The 27,089-nt window shown below is 40.9% G+C and overlaps 2 long non-coding RNA genes across 2 annotated transcripts in view; both read right to left on the bottom strand.

Moving 5' to 3' along the window:
- Window positions 1–24,837, bottom strand: part of LOC147650963 (uncharacterized) — a 29,465-nt gene extending 4,628 nt beyond the window's left edge. Inside the window, exon 1 of the long non-coding RNA XR_015275005.1 lies at window positions 24,681–24,837. This is a non-coding gene — a long non-coding RNA (uncharacterized LOC147650963). The remainder of the gene's footprint in view (window positions 1–24,680) is intronic.
- A 1,433-nt stretch (window positions 24,838–26,270) lies between these two features.
- The window catches only part of LOC111934992 (uncharacterized), a 109,502-nt gene continuing 108,683 nt past the window's right edge, over window positions 26,271–27,089 (bottom strand). Inside the window, exon 6 of the long non-coding RNA XR_015274994.1 lies at window positions 26,271–26,344. This is a non-coding gene — a long non-coding RNA (uncharacterized LOC111934992). The remainder of the gene's footprint in view (window positions 26,345–27,089) is intronic.

Raw genomic sequence — 27,089 nt, 5'->3', positions numbered from 1 at the left:
TTGATTGTCATACTGAGCACCATGTTTATCTTGATATACTGTTTATACAGAGCGATCTAGTTTTCCACAAGAAAAATATCAAGTGTCAAGCATCTGAAAGTCCAGAGGACCAGGTACTCAGCCAGGGTCCCTGCTCCAGAGATGGGACAGTGGGAACACGGTGCCAGGGTGAGCTCCCAGTGCCCAGCATGATGATGATCTGTCTTCAGACCATTTCATGACACAAACAGTAACAGCATCATATCCATTCACTTCTTCAGCCCTCCTTAGAAGAGTAATTGCTACTGTGAGACCTGTGGTAACTTTTCAAGTTTGGCAATGCTGTGATTCCCATTTAATGATAAAACACTGAGCCTTGAGAAGTGAGGACAGGGCAGCACATGCACTCATCACACAAACAGCACAACTTGTCACTCCTCTCATGCCGACACAGCCTAGTTCCCAAGGTGAATGGGGCCAGGAGAAGCCCCACTGGGGAGTTCCCAGGCTGTCCTTTGGAGATGAGAGCAGGAGGGACACGGAAAGGACAGCTCAGGATATCCCCAAGCCCACTGCACCGGAAGGCACTGTGCAGGTTTGGAATTGCGTGAGCTTGCCCACCCCTCTGTCCCCCCTGCCTCCAGCAGATCCCTACGTGCTCTCAATATACACACAGCTTGTTAGCAGCTCTGCAGGGTTCCCAGGAGCGCTGAATGAACAGAAACCGGGATTGTATGATCGTAACAACCAGCTCAGTTTCTTCTGTCTCCTAAGCCCTCCTCCCAAGCACTGGAGGAGTGGCTCAGAGGAGAGGCCATGAATTTTTTATTTCCCTGACCAGAGGGTGATTTTGCCCGGTCGAAGCTGTATATACATTGTTCCTCGTTACTAGGGCAACAGGTACCTTACAAATGCTGATAATACATAAACTAATACAACTCTGCAGTTTGCTCTTTCTTTCCAGTGCAGCTTAATAACCCGTGTGGATGCTGCGAGCCGCCTCTCTCCCGCTGGGATAAATGAGCACTTCAGGAAGTATTATCTCCCTCCAGCCTGGACTCCATGGTGCCAGCACAAAGAGGAGGCACTGAACTGGGGAGCTGGGCCACTATCAAAAGGCAGAGTGATTTCAGAAAGCTCCAGGGAGGAGTGGGAACGGCTGTGGAAGCATCACACAAATCTGCTGTGGCACTGCTGCCTTCCTGAAACAGCAAAAGATCCTTAGTGCTCAGTGTCCAGAGGGAGGAAATCCTGGAGCAAACACTCTCTGGTTCCATGTCGTGGCCCCGTCAGCAGCATCAAGAGCTAACTGGATTAGGGGCTCTTTGTCAAACTCCACCTCACTCCCCCTCTCATGTCCGAGCCCCTTAGATGCACATGCCCAGTTAGAGCACTCCATCTCCCCAGTGCTCTTGCGGTGAGAGCAGGGTTAAAATGCTTCACTGCTCTCCTTAATCCCTCTCACATGATTTAGTCAACACCAGTAGGGGAGAAGCACTGGCAGGTTTTTCCTCCTCTGCAGGAGCCGGGAGAGGGCTGGGTCCAGCGCCAGGGATGCTGCAGAATCTCCCAAATCTACTGCAGGCTGCAGCACCCACCGGCTCAGCCACTGCTGCTCTACACTGAGGCTTGGCTTTTCCCCACTACTCAGCTCCCTTTGAGGTTGGAAACGGGAAAGGCCAAATGAAATTTAAAATACACCTTTCTGCTCCTGTCCAGAGCTGCTGTGGCATTGGTTCTAAGATAAGAAGTTGATCACTGAACAGAGGGAAAAGCCACAGGAAACAGTTCACAGTACTGTGCTGGATGCGATTCTCCTCAGTGGACCAACACACAAGTGAGCTAGCTGCAGAATTTAATTTTCAAAGGCAACTCTTCTGTTAGAGAAACTGAAGATGTGGCCTTATTTCTGGGGACCAGAGATAGCTCAAGATTCAGTAGGCTAATAGCTCAAAAGGAAAAAACTACAATGCATAAACCAAAGCAACTCAAAACATAACAACTGATCCTCACTTCCCCCCCTCTTCCTTTCCTGTTTTGGGAGTTTGTTTTGTTTAGTTTTTTAGAAAAAGAATCATAGGGGCATATATTTAACATTTAATGCTTGTTACCAGTCAGCCCCTTTGTCCCCATGATCTAACAATAACACAAATAACTTAAATAATGTATGTTTAACTTCCTCCCAGAAGCAAAACACAGGATGGGTAGTGTACTCTCTCTCAAAGAGCTTTACAAGCACAAAACCAGGACAGTTTTACAGACCCCATTCTTGTCCTGGATGACTTGCTGCTGCTGTTGCAGGACAAGGGGCTTTTATTGAAATCCCAGCAGAAAAGTAAACATTTGAAATGAAGTTAAACAAGAGTTTAGTTGTTGAGGAAAAGACACTCATCTGTCAGCATATGGCAAGCAAGCTCTTTTGAGTGGGGTGCTGAACCAGCATTTGGGTTTAACCTCTGCAGTCTGAACCCCTTCTACCTAATGAGAGGGCTCCCTGCTGGATCAGATTTGAAGTGCTGTTGGCTGCTGGAAGCACTATTTGTTCGCCAAACAGATCAAAGGAAAACAAACCTGGGTTCCAAGTCTCAGAAACACCAAATTATGCTACTGGTGAATTCCCCCGGGAAAACACCGTGAGCTCACCACCTCCTGCTGAAAGCCACCAGCCAAAGGTGCCTGTCTTAGCTGTGAATTTATTGCCTTCCCTTTTTATCTCCCCAGACCTTGCCTACACTGTTCTCCAACCCATTCCAAACTTTCAGGCTACATGTGGAGACACCAGGTAAGGGGAAGAGATTGTCCTGTATTCCCATAGGAAGTACTTCAGTCAAGAAAGAGATGAAAATGCTGTAACCAAGCCAGGCAAGGACTGGAGCACAGGACAGACCAAGAATGGCGTTTTTTCATCCTGGAAGGGAACAAGCTGAGGATGGGTGCATCTATTTGTTTTTTCCAGCTACCTCATGGGTGGCTAAGATAAAGACAAAAGCAGATGGTCTTGCTTTGCGTAGGGATTGATCTACATGACCCGTAAATTTTCTTTCCAACCTCAGTTTTTCTGTGATTCTACAAAACCATTCCAATAAGAATTGTTTGCAGAACACGACATTTGAAGTAATTGACTCCTGGAGAATGTGTAAAGTTCAGTTTCACCATAAACTCAAAGGAAAAAAAAATAAATCTATGAAGTCCTTCCTTTGCCCCTGGATGACTTGCCAACCCAAACACCTGTTTCATATGGGTAGAATGCAACAAATAGCTGACCCATATCTGTAATTAATCTTGAGGGCGTTTTGATTTTTCAGAGGATTAATGCACCCAACATCTTTAGCAAAAAACAAAAAGCCAAAACAATTCAACCCTTCTTGAAATCAAGCAAAACCTAAAGCAGATGGCTAGACAACAGTTGCAAAGCAAACAAATATTCTATGGTTCAGCTCAACTTCAAAAAAGTTCAGCACCGAAAACCTGAGTAAGCACAGAGAATGTGTTACCTTTGGCAATCAGCAGGGCTTCAGATTTGCAATATCATTTCTGATCTATGCAGACTGCTAATCAAAAATGACTATTCAGAGTCTAATCAAAATAAACCTTCAATACTTCAGATGTAAACCATGGTTGAGACTAAAATGTCAAGTATTCAAAAAAGTTCTTTGAGTGAACTAAGGATATACAGACAATCCTGTGCCAACAGATTATGCTTCAGTTTTTAGTTACATAGAGCATGTGAAAATGAATAGAAGTGGCCTACCAGCCCCATTTCCCCGTCTGCTTTATCAGAGTAATACCATCTGACCTTGGCAGAAGCAAGGCACAATCCAACATGCCTGGAAATAACAAGACCAGGACATTTTCATAATCACATTTTTTCTTCATTACAATGTTGGACCAGATGATCATTCAAGATCCTTTCCAGTCTGGGCTGTGATATGATTCTGTGCAGCATTTCTTATAAATAACAGCTGAAATTTCCAACATACAGTGCCTTACTGAACGTCTCTCCTCCTCAAGATACACTTTTGACTCGCTTGTTCTGACATTCTTCATTTAGAAATCACTTATAATGACATATTTCTTTCCTTCTTCAGATTTTCAGGTGTTACCCAGTTTCTCTGTCAGGCGAACAAGAGTGACAACATGCCTTATTTATGGGACAGAAATGCTCTGGGAAATCCACTGCTGGGATATATGGAAGGGAGAGGAGGTGAGAAGAACAGAGCATGATCCCTTTATACCCTAGATGAGACTGGAATCACTGTACAGACCCCTTTACACCCCAGCTCCTGGAAGTGCTGGCAGGCACAGATGATTTTGCCTAGGATGGAGGATGTGGGAGGGAAGGATTAGCACATGACCTGCTTCAGACTGAAAAACCAGCTCTGGGGCTGCCATTGAGGTGGCTTTGGTGGAAATCCCTGTCAGCAGATATTCCATTTATCCTCTCTCATGCTTCTCAATATCTACTGACAAAATAATATCTGGCTTGTGCTGAAGTAAAGAAGACAAAGTTTATCCTCCCTGTGCCCCAGACAATGTGAAGGCATCTACAGCATTTCTCAAACATCTATCTTGTTAGAATTTTTTTATTTTTGTTGTTTTTTCCTGGTATTTTAGTACCAATCTCTGGCAGACACAGCTTAAGTTTCAGCATATTAATCAAACTCCTCCACACCCCAACATCTTTAGTAAAAAACAAAAATGCACTGATCTTGGCACATGGCTACTTTACTCTCAGGGACTCCTTGAGCTGTGTGCCCTAAGTCTACAAAAGTTCCCCCATCCCTCAAACCTCAGGAAGAAGACAAGGTTATGGTCCTGGAGGGGAATGCTGAGTCTGTCCAAGAAAGAGGAAAGAGCACTGAGGGCTCTCAGTTTTTAATACTACTACACTAGAAAGTATTTTAGGACCAGAACAAAGCCTAAACCATGCAACATGAATTCATAACACTGGGAAATGTAAGGATGAGACATGTCATAGTTAAGTCTGATTTTTTTCCCCTCATTCTTGGACATGTCTGATGTGGAAAAGGAGAAGCGGGGGAGAAAGTACAGCTTTCCTTTTCTCTAAAAGTCAGGATATCTTTCCATGACAAAATACATCTGACAGTTTCACTGCTCCTCCCAGGTCTCTCCAGTTGATTGAAGACTCAGCTTGTAAGAGAGACTGGAAGTACGTGGCAGCAACGATGTGTATTTTACTTCTATCACTGGGTCAGAGTGCCCAGGACCAGAGAAGAGAGTCCTAAAGCCCCATATCTCCATCAATCCATCCCAGCCACTCCTGTTCATGTCACTGATTGTCTTTGCTGCTACAAGACACTGGAGACCATTGTTTGTAATCAGATACACATAACAGCAGTTCTTTTGATCTTCAAAAGGGTTTAACTTCTTTGATTATGAGTTTATCAGTAGCACATACTTAGGCTGCAGACACACACAGTTTAGTCTTAACCCATTTTGAATGCAGGTACACAGCCAGCAAGTGTCCCTTATGCTGTATCCAAGTATCTCTTGAAATAAACTGCCTTAGCTGTTCCAGCCTTTCTAGGCAGGTGCAACAGGGTGAGTTTCTCAAGAGATCAAGAACCATCATGACTAATAAACTGGTTATACTGTGACTTTTCCCTCAAGATGAACTCTCAAATACACCATGTTCCATATCAATCCTAATCACAATTAGACCTACAGCATCTTTACATATGGTTTGACTCCCCAGCATTTTCTAAGCAAAAGGGTAAAAATAACCCACAACATTTAGAATTAGGGGTAGCAAAAGGTGTTCTTTTCACTACACCAAGTTGCAAACAGAGTCAGACACTGCCTTGGGAACTGACACACAGGCAGGTACAGCCCAAGAATGAAAATAAATGCAATATCAGCAAAGAGAGAAGTACTGCAGGAGTAATTAATTACTCTGCATCCATATTTGGTAGCCGATTTAGTTTCTGACCCATATGGAAACGCTGACAGGGCAGCTCAGAACACCTGCTGCTGTTTAGACAAAAAAGCATTAAAACAAGGGTAAAAATGAAATAGCAGTTGGCTATTTAATGTTTGCCACCCTACAGTTAATTCTATGAAATCTGGTTGATTTTAATGGCAATCTGCTCAGCTCCTCACTCTTTACAAGGAGATCAAGTTCTGTTTGAGGTGTATGTGATGAAATTGTAGTACCAAACTGTGTGGGGAAGAGAGACTTGCTGCAGAAGCTCCTCTGGCCATGCCCTGCAGTCTGCTCCTGTTCCCTCTGTTTCATCACTGCTTTCTCCAGCCTTCTGCTGCTGGTCCAGGCTCATGACCTCTTTGCAGCTCTTTCCTGTGGGCATCATCAAGCCAAATACAAAGATCCTGCCAGAAAATTTTAATATTTCTATAGAAATCTAGAATATTTCTAAAAATACTCAGAATCAGAAAAAACAAGTCAGATTTTTTTTTTTTTTTGGAAGGGTTAAAATCCCTTCCAAAAGGAGATGAGTTTTTTTCAGGGAAGCTCAACATGCTGTTTAACTTATTCAAATATCTCAAAAAAATCCTGGCCCCCATTACAGCATTGAACACCTGGAACTGGACATACTTGGGTTTGGATGTCTGCTCCTAAAAGCAACAATAGCTTGTGCTGTTGTGGGTAATTCAGTTTTGGAAGCAGAAGCCTTGATTTATATGAACTCCATGCTAATGGAGAATTACTTCCAGTTTGTTGCAGATTTCAGCACTGAAATTAGGTGGCTTTCTTGCCAAATTTGGGTCCAATGTAATTCCAATCGAACGAGTTTTGAAGAGCTCCAGTCCTTTTTATAATACTGCAGCATAGTTTGCAAACCAGCTTTTACATGTTTGGGGTTACCCAGCACTACAAAGTGTTCTTTTATCAGATGCAGCTGACTGAAAAATGAAAAAAACACTCCCTCTTTCCTCCCACTCTAAAAGCATTTAAAATGCAGAGTTTCCGGCAACCTGGCTGGGTGGAGGTAGTTGGCAAAGTGGTTTGTAATGTATAAAATACAGAGGGACAGATGTTCAGCTGATGGCTTTAACAGATACGACAGCAGCACGAGGATGACAGCTCTATTAGATTTCAGGAGGTGATGTGTCACTTGTGCAGTAGGCTACTCCACATCTTCATAAAACCCACTTTTTATGGGGTGAGACGAGAGAGATCCAGATAAAAGTGACATGAGAAGGCTGGTCATGAGCTCGATTAAAGATTTGCTGGAAATCACATTAAATAGGAGCTCACATCTGCAGATGAGCTCTGTGGCATCCCCAGTTGGTAGCAGAGCCTCTCCTTGCAGCCCACTGCTCCCTGATGTGTCCTTCCCCTCTCTTACACCCAGCTGATACTCTTTTCAGAGGAAGAGAACTGCCCATTGCCCAGAGCATTGCCACATGATGGACATTTAGAGAAGATCCACTCTCAAACTGGTAATCTCACAACAGCATGGTGCTGCCAGTGACAAAACCAAGGCTGGAAATCTGTATGATCCATGATGCAGGAACAGTCTCATCTCCAGCAATGTCTGTGCCGTTAGTTTTAGCTACTCCAGTCTTTGCTCTTTGCCTGCCTTCTTCCACTTCATCTTGTATTTCCTTTCAAAATGTCTTTTTCAGCTCTTGAACCGCAGGTGTTTCTCTTTCTTCAGCTGACACTCAGGCTGTGCATCAGGCAGCCATCATGTCTTGGCAAAGGTTTGCTGGGTCAGTGAAGGAAGACCCTCAGATCCAGATTTTTGCCATTAGAGTTGTCAGTCATGTAAGTCCTTAGAGACTGCAAGAGCATGAAAATGAAATCTATGGATTGAATTATCCCATGCTTTTATTTTTTCTGCCTTAAGTGCACATGTGGCCTTGTCATCTTGTCATTTTTATCACTGTTAGTGATAGTCCTCAAAAAATAGTGGGCTAAACCATCCAATTTCTTATTCTGGCTGCAAGCTGAATACCAAATATGAACTCTGAAAGTGCAGTTGCTTATTCTATTTCATCTATCACATTCTTACATTCTATCATACATAATGCTTATGTAGCATTTGCAATAATGCACATGAGGAGAATTTGCCTCCAGCAATAAGCTGCAAACTGATGTCCTGATATCAACAAGTGGGAGAACCTGAAAACATCTGTGTCCTGCCTGGCAATCAGTCAGAGGAGAAGGTAAAACTACTCTGGTGTTTCTGTCTTGTCCATCTCAGTCCTTGGCCAGTCACACTCAGTGCCTGAGAATCAAAACACTGGAGATCCAGGGCAAAGAGAAGACAGGCAACAGCTGCAGACAAAGCGATACTGTTTATTTTAAAGGTGAAGTTCACTTCTACCAACTCTAGCTCACTCTAGCCAACTAAGATAAAACCCAAACCCATGAAAACCTTTTCTTCACGTCCACATTCTGCAGCAACGTCCTATCTGCTAACACTAACGTGAAACAGGCAGAGAAACTTGTACAGTTTTTTCCTAGGGAAGAGAGAGCAGATGACAACCAAGAGCTGTGCAAACCCCACAGCATGAGGACACAGAAGAGTGGTTTTGGAGGACTGTTAGCAGAGTTTCTGTCCATCTGCTGTAGTCATGCACAGCTTGAAGAGAAACAAGAAGCTGGTGAGAATTCATGTAACTAAACAACAGCCCAGAGTTTCAGGTGTGATGTGTAAATTGCTTACATGATTTTTGGTTGACAAATTTAAAGCTTCTTAAAAGACCCAAGCAGCTGGAGCCCTTCACCCTTGCTGGAAAATCTGCTTCAAGCTGGGCAATCTTAAATAGTGTAAATAATAAAACTGGGCCTGTTGCAAAGCTGCATTTCCTGGGAAACTTAGTAGGAAAGGACAAGATTTTGGAGGATGAAGTCAGAAAAATCAGGGGGCTGAGGTCTATTCTTTCTGGGCCACACATTTTCTGTTGAAAGTTAAAACTTGTTGAGTTTGTCTGGTTAAAAAAAAAATTAAAAATCAACACGAAGCAGGTCCACAGCTCAAAACAAGAGATTTGAGCACCTTGCCACCAGTTTTGACTGTCTGTGATTAGAAATTTGTTTTCAAGTTCCTAAAGCACAGACTAGCACGTGATATCAACACTAACTTAAAGCAGGAAAGATTTCTGCATATCAGCTAAAGTCCTAATCTGTTCTGTCTTCTGGCATGTATCCAATATTTACACTTATTTGTTTAAATTGTGATTTTCATCCATGAGGGTTATAACTGTAAACTTGCATTTTATTTGCAGTTTTGTATACTGCCCCAGTGTTTTCCTGAAAAACCCAAGAGGAGGAGTTCACCAAGCATAGGAAGCATGGTACAAAGTGTCAAGGCTGTTTCAGTGTTAAGTTTCTTTTCCAGGCTGGATTGCAGGAGAAAGGTAGTCTCAAGGGGAAAAAACAGAATGAACATATGTACTCAGTAAATTCCTGATGCTTCATGAAAAATCTTGGCCCAGATACAGCTATGGCCAATAGTCCAAGGGAAAAAAATTCTCATACACAAACTAAACAGTTTAAAAGTTGAACTTAAAGCCTTCTTCTGAATAGATGTCCAAACCACATGAATTATTTCACACACAAAGTAGCTAGGCAAAGAGCTAAGGAACAACAGCTGAAAATCCTGAAAATACCACCCAAACCTCTATATTAAAAGAAAAACTTTACAAAGGTATCTCATGATTCTCACATTGAGATCCACAGAGCATGGGACATCAGCAATGGGGTAGGTAAAGGGTACCTACCCTACCTGCCCTGTTTCCATGAAAACCTTCTTGAACATACAATAAATGACACCAGAGAAGCTTTGGGGAGATGTTTTGGAAGATCTTATATAAATCTCTCTCAAGGGCAAAATGATTACTGAGCAACAAAACCTTGCTGTGGAATTTGTTTAAAAACACATCAAAGCTGGAGATGCTAAAAATAAAATATTTTTGTACTAAAAAACCAACCAACCTACAAGCCCAACAACCCAAAACTCCAAAACACCCTCAAAAGATCTCCCAAGCCCCAAAATTCTGTCACTGGAAAACAGCCAGAGGAAGAGTTTATGTTCCTCCCCATGATGGATGTCAGCTCAGCCAGAGAACCTGGCCCATGGTAAAGGATGAAAAGATAAAGTTTCATACTCCCAACTAGGAGAAGTGGCACCATTTTGAATGAAAATATTTAGGTTGTTAATGACAGGTTATTGTGCTCATAGGAAATAAAACTTGAGCAAAACAAAAAAATAACTTTTACTAGAACAGTCTTTTTTTTTTTTTTTAATTAAGGAAACTATTTAAATTAGGCTTTTTATCAAACACAGGAGAACAGCATTTCTGCAAGTATTCTACTTGTAGTTTGACCCTATGTCCACAAGGGAAAAATACCTTAAACCTACCCAAAATGTACCTACCTAACCTACCCATCTCCTCACAAAAAAGCCCCAAAACAAAACAACTTTCCCACAGCTTGATATCTCAAGCTGAATTTTCCATAACAAAAGCAGGGAGAACAGCACTACTCATTTAAAGCAACTGAGATTTGGCCCCCAGACATTCAGAAATCAAAAACACACAGCAGATGCAATTATGTCTCACAGCAGAAATAAATATTCAACTTACTGTAGGAATGTCCCAACGGACAACTTTTCTAGAAATAAATTTCAACTAGAATTCATTTAGTTTTGCAACAGATGCTTTGAATTTGAGTCTGCTGCTTCTCAAAAAACTGTAAGACAACAGCTGACCTTAAGCCATGTTCTCCTATCACCCTCATTCTCATATCAACTTATAAACTGCTGGATGAAGTTGAGAGCAGAATCCATCTTGTATTTAGGATTTACAAACCATTAGGAGAGCTCAGCTCACTCTGACTTTATTTTCTTCTCATCATAAAGCACATTCATTAACTACTGCTAAGGAATCCCTGAGCAGTTTCTAGGGATTGTAACACAGCTATTAAATGCCTTTTGGGTCCAAACAGTAGTTATCCAGCACCAATCTGTCTTTCCAGCTCTTGACAAGTATCGCATAGGCAGACATCAAAAAGGGCTGAGTATTTGATGAAAATTTTACCAGATGATCTGGGAGCAGCAGAGAGGTTACAGACTTTGGTGCCTGCACAGGGTTTAGCTTGCGGGGCACAAGCTGGAAGTGCCTCTGATGTACCCTCACAAAATTAATGCTCAGTATCTTTAATCATTCCCTACAGTATTTAAAACAGGAATAAATCTAAAGCCTCTCAAATGAACATTGTTTATAATCTTGGACAGAAAACAATGTGGGAGTTAATGTGCATGTAGAATACAGTATTAAAACTCCCTTCTTATTTTCCTGTTTCTTTGAAAGGATCCAAGTGAAAATAGCACTGTTCCCTGAGTTATCTGTCAAAAGGAAATGTTTCTGTGAATGCCACCAGCTGTTCTATATAATAATTAAAGGATTGGTTTGTTATTGGTACTTACAGAAAAATATATTTTACTGATAACTACAGCATAAATATTTATGTCAATTAGTTACTGCAAAACAGAAAAAGTTAAGAAACAGCTTTTATCAGTTATACTACCTGCTAGCAGTGCAATTACTGAAAATATCACGAATGATAAATAGAAAAATAAATTTTGAGAGTAAGGGAATCTTTATATTTGCTTTTTTCTTGAAGACAAGGAGAGACCCTTGCCCAGCTCTTACTGTGCCCCTGTGATGGGCATTTTAATCACAAATGTGTTGAAATGCAAACGCTGTCACTAAAAACTGAGTGGCTGCTGTCTGTAGTACCTTGTGAACTTTTATTTTTCTATCCTGAAAATGAGTTTGCTTCATTTTTGCTGTTCTCCAGCTATAATTTGTTAGCAAATCTCTCTGCTAGGAAATTCGCACAAACAAAATTGTAAGCCAATATTGGAGCATACTAACAAGAGACAATATTTATATTTACAAAATATATTCTTGAAACCCAAGTCCAGATGCCACAGCCACTTATCCAAGGTTAACTTTACGTGCACTAGGGACTTTACAGACCTCAGGACCACGACAGTGCTTGAATAAAGTGACTCAGACAAGACCCTTCAGAAAACAACAGCAGCATGAACTTCCAGTTGTTTACATCTGAGGGAAGCATTTGCTGACACCCTTATTTTAAGCACCAATTTAGGTCTTATTAAGCTGTTTTTACATTCTTAACTTGCACAGAGGTGAAACCTAATTCAGAGATGCCATTAGATAAGAAAAACATAATGAGAAATAATTTGTAATTGGAAAGTTCGTTCAAAGTAGCGATAGACAAAATTGCTGAGTGCAAACATACCCTGTTGATTTTATCCTATTTCTTATTTAAAAAGAGAAAGGAAAAGTCAAACAAAATTTGGTTACAAGTATGGATTATTCAAAGCTGGAATGAATACTTGGAGGATTTCTGAAAGTTGAAATCTTGTATGGAGAGAAATAAGAGATATTTAAAACAAATGAAGATTTTTTTTTTTTTTTGTGTGTGTTACCACCCCCCAGTGATTTCTGCACACTGAGGATTTTTGTCTTCCCCAGTTTTTGGTTGACTAAAAATGCAGAGAAATAAAGAAAATGACTAGGATTGAGTTATTCTCAAGGGTGAGAACATGCTTTTAGTGTTCCACATCAACCAAAGTACAGGTCAGTCTGATGAATTTACCAACCAGATTGATCACAGAAGACAAGACCTCTTCAGTACCTGTGTTCTGGTAAAGCTTCTGCAGTTATATTATTCATTATGTATTGGTGCCCATGGAATACAAATGTTTAAGTACCTTAAAGCATCAATACCATTAGAAAACCAGCTTATACACCTCAGACATACATTTTTGAGCACAAAAAGTTAATGTAAGGATGAGCTATTCTGTGCTGGTGATTTCAGAATATTAGATTTTTAAGACTTTTTTTAGATTTTTGAAAATATCCTTTGACCATACCCCCAAAAGATATATGCCACTTTGAGAGCTGTAGGCTTTGCTCTAACTTTGACAAACACATGGAGGAAGATTTCCCATTTATGCCAACACTGGTAGTGAAAATTGGATTTGAGTGGGAAACAGCAAAATCAAATAGAAAGCTGGTCTCAAAATTCCTATCCAGGAAAAGCACCTTGGTAACCAATTGATTTGCAATTGTACCATGTGCTTGAGCCAGGGAGGTCAGATCAGACACAGATGAGCATGGGTAACTAAAGAGAACAGATGTGATGTCCACAGCTGTAACCACAGGCCTGATGTGGACAATAAAGAGAAGACCTGCTTGGAAATTCCTAAGCTTCAAAAAGAAATATTTTTAGCCAAAACAATTATATTGTGTTTGAAAGCTTCCTTGTATGGAGTCTGATAATTGTGATAACCTCACCTGGGACAAGGCTGAGTGGCACCTGAGCACTCTAAGCTGATCCAGCTGCTTCGCTCTGGTGCTGCTGTACCCACACCAAGTCAGACAGCTTCTGTGGGATGGGAATTTCTGCACTCAGGTGGAGTGGATCTGTGTGCCCAGTGAGGACAGCTTGTCCCAGGGAGAGCAGGCTGGTAGCAGACATGCTCGAAGGCTGTGCTGTATCCAGGAGTTACCAGCTGCTGGGGTAGTGAACACAAATCCTCTGATCAGGTTTTAATTTTCTTCCAGCTATTGCAGCTACATGAAATCCTACCATTCTTTTTGTCCATCTCAAATTCTTCATGTCTCCAAAGAGCATGACCCTGGTGACTAAAGAAGCAATTTCTTTGCACTGCTAGGGGAAAAAAAAGTTCTGAAGAGAAAAAAAAAAAAAAAAAAAAAAAAAATCCTGAAGGTGGGGGGGTGGAAATTGAGATGCAGCCTCTTGACTGGTATTGAACCATAATCCTCACCCAGATGTTTTGTCCAAGCATATTTCCACCTCCACAAGACAAAGTCAGGGCTTTCAAATAACACCTCAGGACAAGCCTTTATTTTTCTTGGATGAGTCCATTCAGAAAACTAGACTAAGAGATTTGGGCTGTGAAACAATCCAAGCTTTTGGATTCTGAAAGGAAAGGATTTCCAACCAACTCTCAGTGAGGGGATATCTACCACCTGTCATCACCTCCCTGCTCTGTGCACCTATTGGAGAGGATTCCCTCTTTTGGCATCCCAGAGAACTTGATTGTGTCTGGTATGAGAAAATATCCAACAAGGCTGTGCCAGGTATCTCCAGCCCCGTGTGTTCAGGCTCTCAGCCTTTCCTTACAGATAAGGAAAACTCAATCTGCATGAGGCCATGGCACAATCACAGCATTAACTCCCTCTCCTCCAGGCTCCTGTCCACACCTTCCCCCTGCTATTGCTGCATTTCCTTCCCCAGCTGACCAAAGTGATAGTGCTGATTCCTGACACTGACCCCCAGCCTGTCCAGGGCTTCTGCAGAACCAGAACTCCAAATCAGGCTTTCACATTGGCTTCCACAGAGTGCTTTGGGGATGGTGAGCACAATCTGCAAGGGCTGTATGCTTACATAATCCTGTGCTGCCAGTGAGCTGTATTTCACAAGAATAAAGATCTGTTTATCTGTCCTATCCATAAGAAATGCCTGATCAAGATTTCCTGTCCTAGTTTATGTCAGTTTTCATTAAACCTTTTGTTTCTACTATCTGAAGCAGCAAGCTTTGAATGGGATATTACAAATGAAGATCATTTACCCCTCATAGAATAGACTACTGACTTAATTAAAAAAACCCGAAAGAAAGAAATCAGACAATGATGCTATTAGAGAGTTCCATATCATTGTAATTTGATGTAATTTTCTAAATGAATCAAGAAATCATAACAGACAAGTGGCTGAATAATGCCACAGATGACTGTCTTACCAAGAAATATTTTTCCTGTTTTCATCTGTGATGTATACACAGACAATAATAACAATAGCATGGAAATAATTTCTTTAATTACTGTGTGATAGACTACAATGAAATAAAATGGCCATTGTTGTCTGGGATTAGGATCAGATGGATGCCTCAGAAGGAAATCCCCAAGATGTGGCTGGACAAACACCAGGCACAAACACATGCACAAATTCCATGGAGCACTTTATTGGCAAGGGCATTCACTGAATGGCAGCTGATAAGGTTTTCAATAACACGGAGTCTGCTAGTGGTATAAAGCTCTGTAATCTACATGTAATTCAAAGTGTTAACAATTTTGTAGCCTTTATCTGAGCACATTTTTCCCACATGCTTTAGGTGACCAGGTCATAATCCAAAGACAAGCAACTCTCTTGTTTTACACTGTTAGTCTAGCAAGTGGCAATTTTTTTCCTGCACACAAAGGTCATTGTACCCCAGTCAACATCTCATTTTGGTGTCTTCCACAAACCCAGGATGCACCAAAACAAACACAGATGGATTACATGTTACATCAGCATTCCTCTTTCTTTCCTCAGATGCCAAAAAATAATTAAAGAGCATTTGTGTGTGAGTGGTGGCAATGCATTCCTATAATTTGGCAATTATCTTGTCAGCTACCTTTATTAAATTCTCAGTACTGTAAACTGGTTTAAAGTATGTGCTATGTGGCTCTACCATGCTGACAACATCAAATTCTGCAATTGCAAGCTTAGAGATAAGTTTTAATGGTAAACAAGTTTGAGTGAAGTTCAGGATGTATTTATATAAAACTTTGTTCTGCTTAAAGTCAAGGAGCTAAATCTTTCCTAGGAGGTTAAGTGGGATTTTATTTTACTCTGCTTTTTTGAGAGGTTTTGGTTCCCTTCCAGTCACACATGCAAATAAACCCATTTTGAAAGATGTAGTATGTACCAAAAGCTCTCTTTTAGGTATCATTAAGTATGCTAGTGAATTTTCTAATCCAGCCAGAAGAATATCACCCCAAGCCAGATGAGCAGGAGATGAGGTACCTATGTCTGACTCTGTGGGAGCCCATCTTCAGAGAAACCTTCACCCCAAACAAGAAGGCTGTGGTAGCAGACCTGGGCTGTTGGCAGGCAGTGTATGGGGCACAAAAGCAAGGATCCCCCCTAGGTAAAGTGACAAAATTGGAGACAGAAGAAGTGTAAAAAGAGAGTGATTTTGTGAAGAACAACGTTACTTGAGAGATCAGAATTAGTTGATGAACTATGGTGACAACATAACCATGATCTTAATGTACCCCAAAACACCTTTTCTTTTTTCTATCCTCTAACTCAGTGAATATGAAAATAACAGCTTAAGAATTGGTTGTCCAGCTCCATTTCTCTCATACTTGCTATGCATTTTAAGGAAAGATTTATCTGTGTCCAGTACTTACTGACACATGGAGATACCATACCAGCAAAGCCCAGCTCATGGAATCATGTTGAGAGGCTGTGTAGGAGCCAGCAAGCCCTGTTCCAGTGCTGCTTGGAGCACTGAGGGATACTTGGAGGGTAATTACCAGCTCACTTTAATTTGCAACAATTTCTGAAGGACCAGGATAGTTGAATGTGCAACAAAACTACCAGAATTGTTTGAACATTGCATTTTTTCTGTAACGTGCACCTAGCAAATGCAGGTGTTTTAAGCATGTATACTCCCCTGCTCTCCTCCTGACATCTAGAAACATGCAAAATTTTTCTGCTGTAGCAGTTTTTTTACCTTTTTTTAAAAAAAAATATAGGTAAGACTGAATGTACTGCCTCTCCCAATGGAAATGTTTCCTTCCTGGATTACACACAACTGCAAGAAAAATACATATGTGCAACTAAAAATGACCATATACAGCTGGTGTTTCAAGTGTCCTGGATCCTTTGGAAGAATCTCACTAGGACCATACCATATTTAGACAGATAAACATCTCAAGAGGATCTAACCTACAGCCTAAGCTACATATTTATTCTGCATTTAAACAATACCATGTAATTTCTACTGGCCTGGATCCCAGTATCACCACTTTCAGGTGAGTATTCTAAGCAATACACTCCAGAATTCCTTTCATCCTTTTTTAAAACTATTCAGTGAAATTCAGAACAATTTTAGCCAAAGAGACTTTCATAGCCAAATAGATTAGGAACATGGGATGGGAGCACAAGCCTAATGGGCAGATGGGAACTATTCAGTGGGAACCCAGAGCCAGAGGGAGGACTTCCCCAGTCCTGGAGCTGGTGAGTTTAACAAGACCTGGCTCAAGGTTGCCTTCTCTGCAAATTTCACAGGGAGCAACAAATTATTTTCCCAGCCAAAAAATGTAGGTAGCATTGTTGCACTAAGTTTTTAAATTCCAAAACCACTGCTTTCTCTCTTTGTAAAGGGAGGAACTATTACAAACAAAACAGCTCAGCTTTTCCCTTGGTGCTACCTCCTTTGTGTAAGCAACCATCACTTCGCATTAAAAGAATAGCAAGGATACCAATTATATCTAGGATCTCAAACATTTACTGCTACTTCCCCACATCCCTGTCTCACTTGGGGACCAGACAGGCATTGCTTTCTGAAGCCACCCACACTGAACTTTAAAATAGTATAACAGGAACTTTTCAGGCAAAAAACAATGTGGGAGCTGGAACTAATGAACAAAAACCAGGGAAAGAAAAGGCTCAGCTATAAGTAATTTCACATCCTCATCCTGAGGGCTCACTAGACTTCTGCATGTTTAGTCAGACCCACCTTCAATAAATAGAGATAAGAAAGGATATCTCTCCTGCCTGAGGGACCAGCTTTCCCCTCCTGCCATGCCACTTCCCAGACCAGCCACTTAACAGCTCAAATCCTGGATAATCCTACATGCTACAAGAGTCAACTGCATCATGAAATCTACAAGGATGTTCCCAGAATTCATGTATTCTCAATCCATGGAAAAGGGACTGACATCAGAATTCTAATGTAGAATTAGGACACAGTGTATCAATCCTATTGCAAACAATGCATGGTGAGAAACGTTTCTTTTTTCTCCAAAAGACTTTTGGAAATTATTTTCTTTCAAACAAGAAAAATATATTTTTTATATGAAACAAGTTTTGCAAACCAAAATTTTAGCCTGGACAGAGAGAATTCAAGCTCTTTCCAGCCATGAATTCACAGTGGGAGAGAGAAAACTGCTGAATGTAAAATAGCAAGCTCAGTTTAGCTGGGACCTCAGGCTTCTCAGATAACTAAGAAGTGAGTCACACAGGCAACAAAACTAAGCTGGTCATTCATCAAAACCAATCTAGCCACAGACACCACAAGTCCTGTTATCTTGCTGCCAGACACTACATTTTCCCATATCAGTCTGCCTTGCAGCCTGGTCTCCTCATGGTCTCACAGTCTTCATCATTTTGGTCCTGTTAATTTATTTCCTTCTTGCAAGCATTTTCACTTGAGCCACCAGGTAACAGGGAGAGGAGGATGTTCAGACAGAACAAGACCACATTTTTTGAAATTAACTTGGTGGCTCTTGGAAAAGCAAACAGTTTTTTCCCCAGCTCTCTTCAAGGGGTAAAGAAAGAAATAATCTGCATAAAAACATTGACAAATGTATTTTACTGACTTTCCTGCTTATTTATTGGAAAGAAGATCTCTTAGGGAAAATTCAGGCATTTTTAACCAGGTGTCATTTCTGCAAGAGAAAGAGGGAAAAAAAACCCTCTCTAAATTCAAAACAGTAGAGATCTGTCCTTGGATAAGCACACAGGGTCTGTATTAGCCACATCACTTAGTGCATGATTAGTGAGCTGTTAAATATTGCAGTACGAGACAACTGCAACAGCATACGCAGAGCAAACAAGAAACAAGGATTTTCCTAATACAGGAATTATACAAGAGGCTCTAGAAAGAGATCTCTCACCACCACCACAGATGGCTCAACCTGCACATTGCTGATGAGCCCACTGATGATCAAGCTTTTCTTCGCAGGAGGTTCTGCATAAGCAGCAGACAATGGGCTGTTCGTGTTCAAGTCTCATGTGGAACAGTTTCCACCCAGAACAGCTACCAAACACTGCTTTTGCTGACTGAAAGGGAAGTAAAATAACTCCTAAAACATTTGCACCAGTGCTCCTGTTCAGTTTGTCCCAAGCACACGATCAACTGCAACACTAACACACCACCTTCAGCTGGGGAAAATGGATATGGCTCCAGCAACCTGCCCTGTGCTTAAACCCTCTTACACCCACTGAGCCTGGATCCTACGTACTTTCCATTATGCTACAGCAACTGATAGAACTTCCATTCCACTTTATAGTTCCTGTGCATGTCTGATTAATTCTTCTTTCCTGCAGGAAGTCCAGCAGCCATAGACTACGTTTTATTAGGTAGAGTATAGCCAGATGATTTCAATAAATCACTTTTTTAAAAAAAGAGACTAGTTTCCTGGTATTACAATAAAAAACTACTTGAAGAGAATAATTTCAGATGATAAATCTGCTGCCATTCACCAACACTTGCATAGTTGATTAGAAACAGTGCATTGTCCCAAGCACGTCCCTTCCAGCTCCCCACTGGGAACACTCCCAGCAGCACAGATACAAAACATATTCTCTCACAGGGATGCTAATATTGGTGATAAACTGGTAGCATTTAACAGCTATTGTGCTACATTTCATGACAGATTGCACAGATCTTTTTATACACATTTATGTAATATTTAGGTCCAAATACATTGGGCATTCTCCTGCTATCTTGAACTTTAAATAAAAATTACAGAGAAATCAGAACAATCCATTGTCAACACCAAACCCATCAAAAGCTAAAGGAGCAGAATCAGGACAATGACAGGAGTGTTATGGATGCTCTCAATAGAATCCTTCTACAGACATCATAGAGAACAACTTCTTGCATGGCTCCAACACTGGATTTTCTTTATGCATCTCATCACAGTGGTACACAGGGAAGCAAAGAAGCAATGGAAAGAACAGGAGAAAAATAAAAATCACCTGTGAGCATTATTACTGCATTAGAAATGGTTTTGCTCCAGCCAGGCTTTTCCACTGGTGTTTGCTGCATCAGTGAGTTCAATAAAGAATTTTAAGCTGGTAAGCTCAAGCATTGCCCCCAGAAGCTGCTCAGAGGATGGATCACTGCTGCTAACATGGTACAAAGTGCTGCTCCCAAAGCCACTTGGGATTCAAAAAGGGGGATTAAATGAACAACACGAAGGTGAAACACATTTCCACATGATGTCTGTACAAACACATGCAGTCACTTTTTAGCAAGAGAAAAACTAAGCTCTACTAACACATAAAGGAATGGTGCTGGGTGTTGTTGGTTTGTTAGATCCTTTTGGTGCATTTTACTCAATACAGATATTTACAGTTTCTTTTATTTCTCATGCAACACTGCCTTTTAAACTTCTGTGTAATTTCCTACTTTGACCACTTACAAAGGAGTTGATTCTCTAACACTGCACATTCAAATCCCAGACTTGAAATACGAATGCAATTGATGAGAACTAACTAAACTGATTTAAACTCTGTATTAAGACTGAGAAAAAAATATGTAGTCAGAAGTCTGTGACCAAGTTTAAATATCCTTTAAATGTAGCTTAATTATCCTTTAAAATAATTTTTGCACGAGTTTATTTGTGTGACAAGAGGAAGACATCCTCCCTGCTCACTGATACTCCAAGAACGGAAGCATAGTAATTTATGAAATAGGAGTATCTGTCTAGCTGATAAAATATGGTTTAATCCATGGGCAAAGAGCTAACTACTGTTAGTTACTGTTAACTCTTTGATTATCCAAAAAAACTGTAACTCTTTAACAAGCATCCAGATATCACAACTCATTGCATGCAGACTGACGGCAATAAATGCATCTCTCTTTTGGCAGGTGCCTACACATTGACTTCTGTTCCCAAATCTTTCTTTAGTGCTGATAACCACAGCTGAAAATCAGAATCCCAAGTACAGCACCAACTTTCTGTTGTGCTTTGGAAAGCACTACCTTAATTAACAATGAAGTTAGACCATTGTGTTTGTGTAGGTTGCTGCTCCAGGCCCTCCCTGTAGCGTTGGATGTTTGTGGTCTCCTCAACTTCCTGCCCTTCCGTCACTTCTTGCTTGGTGCCTGACATGGGATATGTCAGCTACAACATCTGTGCATGTAACATCAAAGATTCACTTTAGTTTACATTCTGGTGAGATGATGTAAAAGCAAGTTGTTTGGGTCTTCTTAAAATTTATTTTTCCTCCTCTTCTTTCTTTAGAAGAGGACATGCCACTGATGAGTCTCAGTTCAGTGCTGGATGAGCACAGCAGAGTGTGATGGTTGTCTACAAAGATTGTTGCACGTCCACTCCATGGGGGGGGAAGGAAAAAATATTTTAAAAATTTCCCATCCTCAAGTGTAGAGGGTCTTCCAAGGAGGAATTTAGTCTATGCAAACTCAGAAATTAAAATTAGCCTAGCAATTCTACTTTTTTCCTTCCTTCTGCTTTCATGACTCCAGATGACACAAGCTTACCAGGGGAAAACAAATTTGTTTAGAAAAATTACTGCATTGAGGAAGAACCTCACTGCAAGACTCACATGGTGAAACAATCACTTAAGAACTGGTTTAGAGAAAGAAATCTGATCTGGCAGCATGCTAGTCCCACAATTAAACTGCTACATTCATTGTCATAGAGGCTGCCCTGTAGACAATGACAGCCTGCCATACAGGTTGCCCCAGGAGCAGTGGGTCCCATCCCTGGAAGTGCCCAAGGCCATGCTGCACAAGATTTTGAGAGACCTGGTCCAGGGAAAGATGTCCCTGTCCATGGCAAGGGAGCTGAAACTAGATAATCTTTGAGATCTCTTCCAGCCCAAAACATATTATATTTTTGGCCTTAATTAGGCTTTGAAATATTTTGATTAAATATGCGACTCCCATGTTTGAATGCCACACTGTTAGAATGAGGACAGGGGCACTTCTCTACCTTCTGTATTGGGAGAGTAACTCTACTGAACTCATGGATGCTCAGATCTCATGGTGACAGGAGACATGATGGCATCAGACAGCTTTGTGTGGTAGAGTACCTGTGCTTGCAAGCCTTAAGAGAAGCTCATATTCTGAGCTGCTTCTTTCTGCTTTCTTCTGAAAAAGCTGCCTGCTTCTCTCCAGAAGTTACCAGTACAAGGCTCTTCAGGACATTAATTGTCAGCAAGAAGAAAGATGAACAGAACTGAGCCACCTAAAGCTTTAACTCAACCTCCACACTTTGGTTCTGGGGAGCAGAAAAGCTCCTGTTGCACACAGAGCTGCTGTGGGCAGTCCCAGACATCCTGCAGAACAAGCAATGTGAATTCTGCCAGCAGCACCTCACAGCTACAGATGCTCCCAAATGCACCATTAATGTCTGTCCTCTGGAAAATGAGGATTAAGAGAGTTCTGCATTTCTCCCTTCATCCATAGCCACATGCACATAGCAAAAATGCTGGTGTCAGGTCAGGGGGCATGAGGGCAACTTCTGGCTATTTTCATCTTACCAGGTACTGTAAATAATAATTGCTCAGCTATGCAAGGCCCATATCCATCTGGGCAAAGCCCTTGTAGCTTTTTTGGTGTGCTTTGGGTGGTTTGTTTGGGTTTTTTGGTGTTTGTTTTTTTTTTTTCTGGTTTGTTTGGTTTTTTTAATGAAACAATGACCCTCATATCAAGTTTTCCTCTTCAAGGAAAATTTTTCAATGTAAATAGTGTATTTTTCCTTGTTGTTCTATATACACACACAAATTTATTTCTACGGCAAATTATAAAAAATTTATCTCTGAAATGCTCTTTTGAAACATAGCAGGAAAAAGTCACTGATTCAATAGAGAATATTGACTTTTTCCCTACTGCCCTGGATATCTGCCCGAACAAAGAGCTGGTTAGACAAAATACAAAGAACCCTTTTGTGTAGGGCTAAGTTCACCTGGGAGAAGTATTAATGAAGTCCCAAGGGGGTGGGGACTCAAACTCCCCTGCTTTCAATGATAAAAGAAGACAGGCTCAGAACACCAAATACCCTGCCTTCCTCACCCCTTTCTATTAAAGCCACAAGAAGGAGTGCCAATGTAATTGAGAATTAGGGACCTTTCTACTATTAGTCTATAGGGTCTGTGAAGAAAGCAGGTAGAATTTCAGATGGCACACCAGCTGCTGCATGGCAGCTGAGAATCTAAACCAAAGATTTTTAGTAGGTCAATAGTACAGAACTGTTAACTCTCACTAAAAGACCTTCAAAAAAGTCAATACCATAAGCAATAATTACATATGATAGCTGTACAAATGTCTGAACTTGAAATACGGTTGTTCAGTGTGTATTAAGCCATTTGTTCAATTTAATTTCTACTGCAGAAGACAAGAAACAAAATCATTGTTCTGCCAGGAGATTTATGTCCAATCTAGTGAAATACTGTACCTGGCATTAATGTGGAAATTATAACTCCTACCTGATAATTATTCACCAGCTGTGCTGAGGAACATTCTTCATATATTTGTATTTGTAAGCTATCTATACTTGCAGCCTAAAGTTGGAATAGTCAAATACCTTTATTTGGTTCTGTTAATTTTAAGTTTCCTTTAACTCCTGCTGAGCCCATTGCCTTAACAGTTACACCACAGCAAACTCCTGACTTGAATTGTGCATTACAGAACCCATCCCTGATTTCAGGACCTTTTGCAGCACAAGTTCTGCTGCTTCTCTGGAACCATCAAAACATTTCCCTGTAATTCTTTTCCTGAGCAAAGCACAAAAACATCTACACACGTTATTTGGATTCAATTGCTTTTGCAACAGTCACAATTTTAATGGGAAGGGCATACTTCCAGATCACCTAATTTATTTTGAAGGCCACCTCTGGAAACTGTCCTATAAACCTCTTTCTCCATCTCCAGTGCACCCTTGACTTCCCATAACACAGTGCATGAGCACAGCTTGCTCAGGTGGGCTGTCAGATAGCCCTGGGCTTGGGAATTGTGGCTACCACCAAAGTAATACCTGTGGCCATCTCTGCTGAGCACAGGCTGCTGACACAAGTGCACACCTCTCTCTTTTCAGGGCTAAAAATCACAACTGAATGTTATTAAGAGCACATATTTTGAATGAACAACTCAGAGCTATGAACAATTAAGACAGGCTGCCAAAGCAGAAAGATTTATGGCTTTCAGGAAACCACTGTTTTGAAGGAGTCATTCTTCAGACTTGTAATGTAAAATGGTTTTGATGAGCCAATTTCCTTTTCCCCTTTCCCCAACATACACATACTGCTTAGGTTTTCTATTACTTTATTTCCCCCAAAAATTAGAAATGCTGAGATCATACCAGCACTTGGCATAGATGCACCATCATTTCAAATAATGCTCATCATTCAAGAGAAATGCTACAACAATAACCCTATAATATACTTTTAAGCAGGGGTCTCACATAAAAAACGCTTTAAAGGCATTTTAGGCTGGACTTTAGAAAGTAAAAATCTCATAGGTGGTCAAATGCTTTTGCTCTGGGTAGATTAGCTCTTTCTGATAATAGAACTAAATCAAAATAAATCTGGTTAGTGTTCTTAGGTAAATTATTCTGTCATCTGAAAAACAAGTCTCTGTAGACATAATTGAAGGTTACTACTTTAATAGAGGGTGTAATGACTCCATTCTAGCTGCACTTAACACACAGTCTGGTATGGTCTGGTATTATAACATTAAACAGGATCTATTATACTGCCTTTGTTATAAAAAGCTGATAGCAAAAGGACAGAAACACAACTTTTCAGAAAGTATAGCCTGAGACTTTCTGCAAAGACTCCTTAGAAAATCAAAATAAGGCTGAGCACCCCAATTCCACCAACATTTTAGGTTAAAATACACACACATTACCTAGGGTGAACATGCCCATGCAGAATCTTCTGTCTTCGTGCAAAAAAGGGTGTGAGGTAGCCCAGGCTGAACTTTCTCCTGGAAATGTAAGAGCACCTCTTTCACCCCTACCTAGTGTGCCACAGGCTACCCTCCAACCAAAAGGAGCCCCCACCCACATCAGCTAGCTTCTTAAATAGTCCTCTCAGAGGAAATAATTGGACTCATGTTAATCACAGAGTGAAAACACCTTTATCTGCCTCTCAGCCTTGCTTGTTAGAGTTGGTTAGCAAAGGCCACTGAGGGGCTACAGGTGGGTGACATTATCTGCTGGCCCTGCTGGCCCTCCCCAGCACTTCTTTATGAGCAGGGGCAGCCCCAGTTTGAGTTGTAGTTTAAATATATTAATAATAATAATAAGTACATATATTAAAGGTCTAAATAAATATATTAAAGGTCTGAATCTCAAGTGACTGTAAGCAACTGTTTCAGTCAATACAATAGCACAGCAGTGAACTCAAGCACTGAATGGTGTCACTTTGGCTGACATGCTCTGTACATCCCAAGTTAAATAGGAACCTTGCTTATATCATCTAACATGTCTTGTGACCACTTTATTAAAATTTCAGTGCCTAACTGTTAAAATGATAAAGCATCAGCACAAGCCTAAATTTTCTGGTTTAACCTGAAGACTGATGTATATTCTCTCAACACTTGCTGAAAGATTTTATTTTATTTTATTAGGTCACATTACAGAACTGTCTTCCTGAAGACTGAAATCATCTCCTTGGTGATAGCATGCTTGACTGACATGATTGCACTCACCAACATCTTGTAGACAGCTGTGAACATTTGCAGTGGTGCCAATTAATCTACGATAGCATCAATGGAGACAGAGAAACAAAGAAGCCGACACAAAAAAGCTCTATTGAATAACATAATAAATGAGTGATGCAGGTGTTCTGTGACTGGGTTTAATTCTTTTCAGCCTTGCAGAAAGTTAACACTTGAGTCACCTCAGTCAAGGTGGCTCCCAGTCATTGTCTCTTGGCTGCCTCCTCTCCAGAGGCAACACACAGACCATGCTCTGAGTTCCACTCTCAAGTACAAAGCTTGTACATACAAATATTACAAATAAATTTTCATAGTACAGCTGGAGGGACTTTGGTTTCTAAAATAGCCTTCAACACTGATGATATTTAAAGGAATTTTTGTGGCATGGGAAAAGGTATCATTTCAGATAACCACTAGGAACAGTTGCAACGCCCAATGAACAGAATGGCAAAAGTCAAAACGATGAGCCTAAAACTCGGTGAATTTAATGGTATTTGAACACATGGTAGGTGTTTTGCTGAATGGGGGCCTTGCAATCTTAGCTTAATGAGTTACTTTGTAAGCGCTGAGCTAAATGGAGCTTGGAATCTTTAATGACCAATCTGTGTAAACACCAGCTACTAAGTAACACTTTAATGCCTTGATGATCTTTTAATTTAATAGACAGATGATGAAGCAATTTTAACCAGCATCATAACATTAATGCAGCAGGGAATGCACACTGGAAAGAGCAAACAGAATAAGTAAGCATACAAGGATACAAAGGGTGAACAGTACCTGGTTCAACTCAGCTGCTCAGATGTGCTTTCCAGAAGTGAGATCTCCAACATTTGTCCCAGTTCAGAATGAACCTATTTTAGAAGAATAGTGGTAAGGTGGTCCTTTAATCCTGAAGTATATTGGACTAGGGTTTTAAAGCCATGGCTCCACTCATCCTAAAGGATGCAATGTGATTAAAGCACAGTATTGAAAAACCATCTTGGCATGCTCAGAGTGAAAATTGAGATTGTGAAGTCCCAGCCTGGTAATATCACAGCTGTGACAGGAAGGGCTGCACAAATGAGGGGTAATGGAGCAAGGTCATTATGGTCAGTACAGTCATTTACAACCTGCACCCCTTCTGTCACAAGGGTTGTGTTAGATGTCAGTCAAGTAATGAAATAAACTCTTTATGAAAAAAGATGTGGCTGAAGGCATGATGAAAGCAAGGCTGTGTACTTGGAACATATTGCAATGTCTTTAAAGAAGTGCTGAGCATTTCCCTGGAAGTGCAGGAGCCAAGAGTACACCTCAGGTCTGCATTTCATCTGCTGATGTGCTTGCAGGGGCAGTGTGTGTAATATAGGAGGCTGCAGGTGCAGGCTCTCTGTGAGCCCACGCCTCTGAAACTTGGCCACTGCTCTTTTCTTTTCAAACAACATTACCATTGGATCCTACCAAAGATGCCAGCTGCCTTAGGGTCACTCAGTCTGTTACAGCACTTCCAGTAATTGTTGAGCTCTCCCCAAAGCTCTCCTGTTACCCACTGTACACTGAAGCAGTTCAATCTGCTCCTTTCCTTCCTACCAGACCTGTATATTCAATACTTGCCTACTT

The sequence above is a fragment of the Cyanistes caeruleus genome, chromosome 11 (assembly GCF_971803275.1).
Source record: "Cyanistes caeruleus chromosome 11, bCyaCae1.hap1.1, whole genome shotgun sequence".
In the NCBI taxonomy this organism is placed as follows: domain Eukaryota; kingdom Metazoa; phylum Chordata; class Aves; order Passeriformes; family Paridae; genus Cyanistes; species Cyanistes caeruleus.
This window is presented reverse-complemented; position numbering and strand designations above follow the sequence as displayed.